We start from the raw sequence: 8,722 nt of genomic DNA, 5'->3' as shown, positions 1-8,722 counted from the left end.
TTAAACCCGTTTAACACAAAACCGCGGCGATGCTCAGACGTTCCTACGGCTCCGCCTTTTGTTTTGACCAACTGTTTTAAACCCTTTTCGTATGTTTTTCTTTTCCCTTCTTTTAACCACCTCCTACTCCTCATCCTCCTCCTCCTCCTCCTCCTCCTCCTCCTTTTTTTTTTTTTTCTTCATTCTTGTTCTTTCGCTCGGGTTTCTTCCTTTTTCCTCTCTGTGTCCCTTTTTATCCCCTTGAACTTACGTTACACGTTCCGAACACGCGCTCGCACACACACACACACACACACACACACACACACACACACACACAGGCAGACACACACAGAACGCTTCTCTTTTGGTTTATTTATTCAATGTTTTTTTTTTTTTCTTTTTCTTTCTCTCTTCTACCATTCGCTTTCGTTGTTTCGTACCTCCCTTTACTTCGCGTCTTCTGACGTATCTGAATCGTATTTTAGATTCGTGATTTCAATGGGCCCCATTGTCCTATGTGTAATGGCTACCGATTTCATAGTAATCTAATGTACAGATGTTATTTGCCCAAACAATGAAAATGGGACAGCAGAGCGTACACATAATGGCTTTGGGTACTTTATAGACATTATAATAACAACAGATTTTACTCCGAATTTGATATGGCCCCTGCTTTATTTCTATGTACCTACTTACACATAGACGTCATGCCATTTTGTTTTCTTTTTTGCCTCCTGTGTGTTTTTTTTTTCCCCCTTTTAACCTCGTCATTCGTTATGCTGTATTGCTAATCCCACGATTTATTCGTCAATTCACTTATCCCTTTGTCTTTTTAACCAACGTTGCCGCAGCGCTTATTTAACGTTTCTTTCTTCTGTTTCGCTGCAGGATGGATTCCCAACGTAACGAGTCGATCACGACTGCAAAGGATGATCCCTTCGAAATTTCATCCGAAAATCGAGTGAGTACCTTGAAACTTTATGTCAATGTTTGAAGCTGTTTTTTCAGGTAATGCGACAGTCTTGTTTAAGCAACGTTTGGGTTTTACGCATTTTACTTTAGACCTGATAAGCTTGCGATTGATCCACGTGTTTAATTATTATTGCTGTAGTATTTATTTATTTATAACAATGATTCGATCAGACTAACGCGAAAAAAGACCAAGAAACGGAGGTGCATTTATGGTTTAGGGCGGGGGAATTTACCTGCAGGTATACCGATGAGTAGAAATGTTATATCTCGAACGATCGGTGACTGCGTGCTTGTAGGTATTATATAAAGACAGAAAGCATATAATAGATGATATCAAATTACGATGTTTACTGCAACAACGGATTACGCCACTCGATGTGTAAGGTATAACAAATGGAAAGGTAAAGCCAAGCTCGGATTCATCGGAACCGTGCATTTTTTTTTTTTTTCCCATTCTTCTCCTTCTTTTTAACCTCGGTATGAAAAGTGGGGGATGAAAAGGAAAAAGGGAGAAAACGCGGGGGAGGATAACGGCAAAAAAATGAAAAATGAAAAATATAAAAAAACCGGGGAATTACGGGGCTCCATTGAAGTTGCAACAATCTATCTTTCCATACAATCTAGACAGATCTCGACGAGTCTGAAATTCTGCCTGCATCCCGTACCCCGAACATGTACAGAATATACATCTCGAGCACTCGAGTGTCGAATATCTGGGAATCTCGGATCTCGACCGAAGAGCCGCCGGTCGATTCCTATCGCTGAAAAGTTTTCAAATCGCAACAAAGCGCGAACTGGCACATGACGGTGAACCCATGACTGCCGGCCGGGCAGAGCCACTTGAAATAAAAAACCTACGATTTCTGATCCGCGATGACGATCTGCGGGCTACAGGTGACGTCACTTGCAGACGCGATGTACACGGCCACTTGTTTCGCTCGAATTCATGCCCTTCTTTGCACCGACACGGGGTGCTTTCCACATCCCACCCCCACCCCCCAACCCCTGCACTGAGAGATATTTTCATTTCCTAGTAACTATTTTCATTTTTTACCACAATCGACAAAATACAGTTCTGGGTAGAAAATGAAAATTAGTGTTGTAGCCGTTACCGGAAAGTCTGGTATCCTTTACTGTACTTTCTCGTTACGATCACTCGTGCTATATTTTCTTGTAAGTGTTGCGAAAATTTAACTGCTCGTGCAACGATAAATTGACGTTAAAGCCTTGTTTAACTAAAAAAGTAGAGTGAACCTCAGAAACTGATTTCGCGTTGCGATTACCAAAAAAGAATCGACGGTAACGCAAAATGGTTAGGCGTACCTCGTTTTTCGTAACTCCAACGATATTCAAACAGTTTTTTTTAACAAAACCTGTTTTGCCGAATTTTTCTAGTTACTATAACGAATGAAATTTTTCTCAGTGTGTGTTTTCTAAAACTACACCCTCGCCGCATCCCCCCGTCATCCACGCAGGCTATTCGAATCTAAAATCTTCGATTGTTTGACTCCGAATGATCTTTGCCCCCGATCTTGATCGAAACTTTTTCCCATGGTATATTTAACTCGCCCGCAGGATCTATTTCTTTATCTTTCTCCCGGCCGTTTTCATCGCCCAGTGGCAAACAGCCCTTCACTTTGGCCTATGTATTACGTTGTATACGTGTCACGTACAATGAACACGGTTTATTTTGACAGGGTACCGCCGGTAACTCTTGATCGTTTCGTAAAAAGAACGACGTTTAGTCTTCGCCTCTGGACATTTTTTTTTTTTTTCTATTAAGAATTCTAAAGTATACCCTACTTAAGACAGATAGACTTTTCTGTTACTAAAAATTTTTACTCCCACGATTTTATATTTTATAGTCGATACGTTACAGTAGGTTTGAAAAATTCACCGCAGACTTATGTGGGTGATAAATTTCGAGCGGCTGGTGAAGCAGTTTATATACGTTCAACAAAACGATATATCGAAGTAGTTGTATCATTTTATGCGTATTAAAATTACCGCAACAATTGAAATCAATCCTTCGAATAACTGGAAGCTATAACTTATCTTTGTAAAAAAAAAAAAAAACAAATACTCGACGATTCATCGGTGCGCAATTATTCGCATTGCAAATTTGAGTTTCGTTGATTTTTCCGTTGGACTATCTTGAGATATGAGATTTAATTACCCGCTATCTATATATATATATATATATATATATATATATATATATATATATATATATATATATATATATATATATATATAATTTAAAAAATACGGATAAAAATTTTTGTCTGTTACCTCGAACAACAGGTAATTATTTTCACGCAGTTTTACAAATCTTGCAAAGCTTTTTTGGGATTAAATAAAAACTTGCAACACTTAACTCTTAGGTTGAAATCATACTGCAAAAGAATTCAACTTTATAAATTTTAATACTGGCTTTGGTGGACGATAGTTTTTTTCTTCTCCGCTGTACAATCGTTTAAAAAAAAAAGATTTTTTTTCTTCTATATCGATATATTTTGCGGGAGGAGCTTATTATATATATATATATATATATATATATATATATATATATACACACACACACGCACGCACATATGTATATGCGATGCTCGCCGAAGTCGCGCAGCGTCGAGTGAAATATATCGTGCGACTTTTTGACGTGCTTTTAACAAATTGAACTGAAAATGGCCGCCCTGAAAACGACGTCCGGTCATATCTACACCGTATCATCCCTCTCCTTCCCGGCTCTGTCTCTAATACCATCACGTTATGCATGTATTCATACATGCCTGCGTATATCTATGATAAAAAAAATAAAAAAATATACCTACACACGTCCGAAAGCCATCCGCGGCAAAGGGATGCGGACGGACATTGGGAAATATATGTATAATATATATTTTTACACTCCTCTTGTTCCTTTTTCCGTTTAGTTTTTTCTTTCTTTTTTTTTTCTCTTATCTTTATTTATTTTTGTGGGTTTTTTTTACTCGCAATTTTTTTTACCTCTCATTTCAATATTCGCTGACGGAGCACATTTCTGCAGACCGTTCGTTCACGCGTTCTTTCCCACCCTGATGCCGTTTCTGCCCGCCCGCCGAGTGTCCTGGTCAGCTGAAATCGTTGAAAAGGGCCGCAAAAATAATGTTGAAATTCGTTTTTTACACCTCTCAACCTCTCTCTTTCTCTATCTCTCTCTCTCTCTTTCGCTTTTTACCCAAATCCCGTTATTCCTCCTCACTCACTCGAGTCAGGGAGCGTGAGCGAAACCGATTTGTTTCGGGGGTGGTGAGCGGAAAAGGGGCGCGGAAAATCGGACGAACGTTTACGACGCAATTGGTGTGCGTGAGTCGCGGGGCGTTATAGGGTTAGACGGGATTGCGGGGGAAAAAAAAATGTGATAGATATATAGAAACGACTGCCGTGCCTTACGTGTGTGCATTGTGCGTGTACGTAGACGTAAACGTACACATTCGGACACCGTTTATAGGTCTGTATGCGTTTGTTTGTGTTTGTGTGGGTGTGGGCGAGTATAAACGAGTGTGGAATATTCGTGGACGTCGACGTGCCAGGGACAAAGCCTGGGACTCTACTACAGTGTGTGCAGCATGGTGGAGGCTGCAGGACGAAACGGTCAAAGCTAAAACCACTCGACGGCTATATATCTGCAACCCTTCAAACCCAGCACTGCACGTCGTCAGCATTGGCCCGGGGTCGGTGGTCATTTCTCTATCCATCCTTTCGCCTCTATCTCTCTCTTATACGGATTATAATAATCGCTGTGTCCACCCCCGTGGATATAGATCAGATGTAGATATCGATATATGCTCTGCATATTCTACGTTTATATTCTGCAGTTTGACGGGTATATCGGAATCCCGGTGACGCACCGAGAGATATTTCATTTGTTGCGGTAACTGGAAAAATTCGTTAAAACGGGTATCGTTGGAAAAAGTGTTTGAATATTGTTGGAATTACGAAAAACGAGGTACGCGTAAACATTTTGCGCTATCGTCGATCCTTTTTTGGTTATTACAACGCAAAATCAGTTTGGGAGGTTTACACGACTTTTTTAGTTAAACAAGGTTTTAACGGCAATTTATCGTTGCACGAGCATTAAATTTTCGCAACGGTTGCAGGAAAATATAGCAAGAGTGATCGTAATGAGAAAGAATAGCAACGGGTACTAGACTTTCCGGTAACGGCTAGAAAACTAATTTTCATTTTCTACCCAGAACTATATTTTTCGATTGTGGTAAAAATTGAAAATAGTCAAGGACTGAGCGGTAACCGGAAATAAAAATTTCTCTCAGCGTGCGGATTTTCACGGTTGACCCGATTTTTATACATCTTTTCGAAATTTTTGGGCATCTTCCAAAGGTTTCCAAAGCCAATGGGTATTGTAGCGTCGAGTTGAAATTTTTTTGACTTACAGGTATAATGCAAAATTATAATAGTCTAAAAAAAAATAATTCTTGTCGTGGTTAGGTATACATATAATATACTAATTATTTAGATTTTTTACAATAGCCGAAATATGTCCACGTTTTGAGTAAGAAATGATAATTAGTTTTATGCGTTTTCATTTTTTTTGACTATGCGGATCACTCGTACTGTATTTTTTATTTTTTTCTCAACCATTGCGATCATTTGATGTTGTAGCAACAATAAATAACTTTATACCAGAATGAAACGACTCGTACTAAATAGGTTTATTAAACTAACGAAATTTACTCAGCAATCACCGAATTTCTAAAGCAATCGAATATCAGTCGTGCATAGATTCACTGTAAAAATCTTTAATAATTGTTTTTTATTTAAATGCAGCCAATAATATCCATTCGAAAACACTTAAAAATATTGTGTGGTATTGTGTGGAAAAGGGGCCCGTTTGAATTTGATTCAACGTAAATCGCAGCTACTCGAACGACATCGAATTTCCATAGTAACCTCGTACCAATAAAAATGTTACAAGTCAACTTTGGAAACTGGTTTTCAAACATCCGTATCGTTAACTTAAGCTCGCAGATTTAAAAAACCGAGACTACGAGTTAAATGCTCATGCGAAAATGGATTATCAAATGGACATAGCATGTATGGATTAGAATGCTCTGATTGTGAGTTTGCTTTTGGTTATACTTAAATCTCTGGTCCAATTTGGACCGATTCTCCTCGAGTTAGTATTAACGACGCGATCAATTACACCGCTCAAGAAGAATTTTGAGTCTGGGTTCTAGATGTAGAATTTGAAATTCCACCACGTAACTAACAAAAGTAAAAACAGTTTTATTGGATAAAGTTTGCTTTTGCAGAAACCAGAAAGATATATCGTATTATATAAGAAAAATTACTCATTTTCTCACACATTTATTGTAAATACAAATTAAACAAACTACAGTTTCACATTTAAATCGCTTTTATTCAAAAATAATATTGTTTCGATTTTTTACTAACCGATCAATTGAAATCATAGATTTTTCTTCAATTTTCAAAATAGCACACTCCTGGCTGAAAAATCAAACTTTTTCGAAAAATAGTAATTCTCATCTCTTTAATATCACTAAACATATATAATAAACACGTATACAAATCCCAGGCACAAAATCTCTGTACAAGATTTATGCCAGCGAAATAATTAGATCGTTATTGTTTCACCCAGGACTACAGAAGAAAACTTCAAAGGAGAGTGTATATATTTTTCCATTGTTTTTATACACGGAAAATAAATAAATAATTAAATCAATCCAGGTACAAAAACAAACGTTTTTCATAATTTTTTTTGTTTTTTTCTCATTTTCTTTATTGCTGACCGGTGTATTCGTCCAAATCACCATATAACCATGGTGTCGAGTTTCACGCCGTGGGATAAAAACTTTTCCGAGTTTAAAAAAATTGTTACAATGACAAAGATAATCTACCTAATTGTAAGCTAATTTCTCGAGAGTGACTTTAACGCGTCGATTTCTCAGCGCAGTTTCAGCCTCACGTTGAATCGGCTCGTTTTTCTCTTCGTCGTTCTATTCGCCAGGAATGGGCGTGGTTTCAGCCAGATATCAACCCCTGGCTCGTCGTACCCGTTAGCCAATAGGGGTCTCTGTCAAACTGGCAACAGTTGCAAACGCAAGCGCGTAGAAAGCGCCTCTGTTGCCCCCCCCCCCCGATCGTCCAATCAAAAAGCTTCTTTCTACTCCGAGCCTAACGTGCATTATCAAGGGGTGCGACCTGCCCCGCTTATTTAAATGCAATTAATTCCCGGTTTCATCGGCGCCCCCCCGGGCTACCCAATCAATCAAAACGACTCGACGTTTACCCCGATCATTATCCGGTAATTAACACCTCGTGCGACACACGGGAAAAGGCGGTGATCGTTTAATTATCACACCTGGGATATTTACAGGGCGCGTCGTAATTCGACACAATTTTTTAATAAGATTCCAGTAAGTCTGACGGACGACAAATTATCAAACATATCAGCTTGTGGAAAGGTGAATGTTTGTTGGATATTTGCGTGATAATTTTTATACGCTTATTAATTAGCAGAGAACGTATTTTTCATTCTACCGAAAGATGAAAAATTTTTGGGTAACACGGCAGGGTGAGAATTACGACGATATCACGTTATTTATACTAATTAAGGTATAATATTTTTGAAAAATCAGTGACATTGAATGGATTGTAACATCCGCATTTATATTTTTTCACGATAAAGAAGAAATACGAAGGCCTAATTTTTACTACGCGAAAAAAATGTTTGTGTACAAAAAACAAACACGATCGCTAGGGATATAAACCACGCATATTGTTCAAAATTTGATATGCAAACTCTTCCAATTTGGGTTTAACCAATTTCAGATTATTATTATATGCATAGCATATGTACGTTTGAATTCATTACATTAATAAATTACTGTAAGAGTTTAGAAATTTTGAGAATAAGTATGAAGAATTTGAAAATGTGCAATGTTTATACGGACCGAACAAAATTACAAAATTGAGTTCACTGAAATTTTTTGGAAGAAATGCTTAGTAATTTACTTTACTTATACCAAATTTAAAACAGTATTGAGATTTTATGTGCCAAAAGTATAACTATATTTCATAAAAATTTTCAGTCGTTACATGTGTATACCGAAGTGAAATCGTAATGTTATTAATAAACTGCATAATCGAATCCGGTGCAAGGTGATCGTCATTTTGAATTTCGTTGATTTTTATAAGAATATTTGAAAATTATAGATTTCTTTGCCTTTGTTCAGGCTTTTCAGTATTCATCAGATGTTTCAGATCTCGATGGATTGATAAATAAATATGTATCAATTATCCCGATTACTTGATTCTATAATTAAATTTTCGCAACAGTTGTAAGAAAATATAGCAACAGCGATCGTAATGTGAAAGAATAGCAACGGATACTAGATTTTCCGGTAACGGCTACGAAACTAATTTTCATTTTCTACCTAGAAGTATATTTTTCGATCGTGGTAAAAAATGAAAATAGTTAGGGACCGAGCGGTAACCGGAACTAAAAATTTCTCTCAGCGCACAAATAATTTCGAACGTTTCATCCGTACAACCCGCGCAGATGGGAAATGTTTGAAATTTTCAATATAATACCTACAGCGGAACTTCCAATGACACGATTTACAAAAATTTCCGTCAAGTGTAATCGGTCGTGCATTACCGGCTTCGGGGGTAATAAGTGCAGGCAGCTGATTCAAGGTATTTTCAAGTTTCTCCTTTTCAAAATCCGTCAAATTTTCGTGACGGA

The 8,722-nt window shown here is 37.6% G+C and overlaps 1 protein-coding gene across 1 annotated transcript in view; it reads right to left on the bottom strand.

Annotated features, from left to right (window-relative positions):
• Nucleotides 1–2,689: 2,689 nt before the first annotated feature.
• The window catches only part of LOC107225331 (BMP-binding endothelial regulator protein), a 62,636-nt gene continuing 56,603 nt past the window's right edge, over nt 2,690–8,722 (bottom strand). Inside the window, exon 13 of the mRNA XM_015665758.2 lies at nt 2,690–2,700. The gene's annotated coding sequence lies outside the window, so the exon portion shown is untranslated. The remainder of the gene's footprint in view (nt 2,701–8,722) is intronic.

The sequence above is a fragment of the Neodiprion lecontei genome, chromosome 5, assembly GCF_021901455.1.
Source record: "Neodiprion lecontei isolate iyNeoLeco1 chromosome 5, iyNeoLeco1.1, whole genome shotgun sequence".
Lineage (NCBI taxonomy): Eukaryota > Metazoa > Arthropoda > Insecta > Hymenoptera > Diprionidae > Neodiprion > Neodiprion lecontei.
This window is presented reverse-complemented; position numbering and strand designations above follow the sequence as displayed.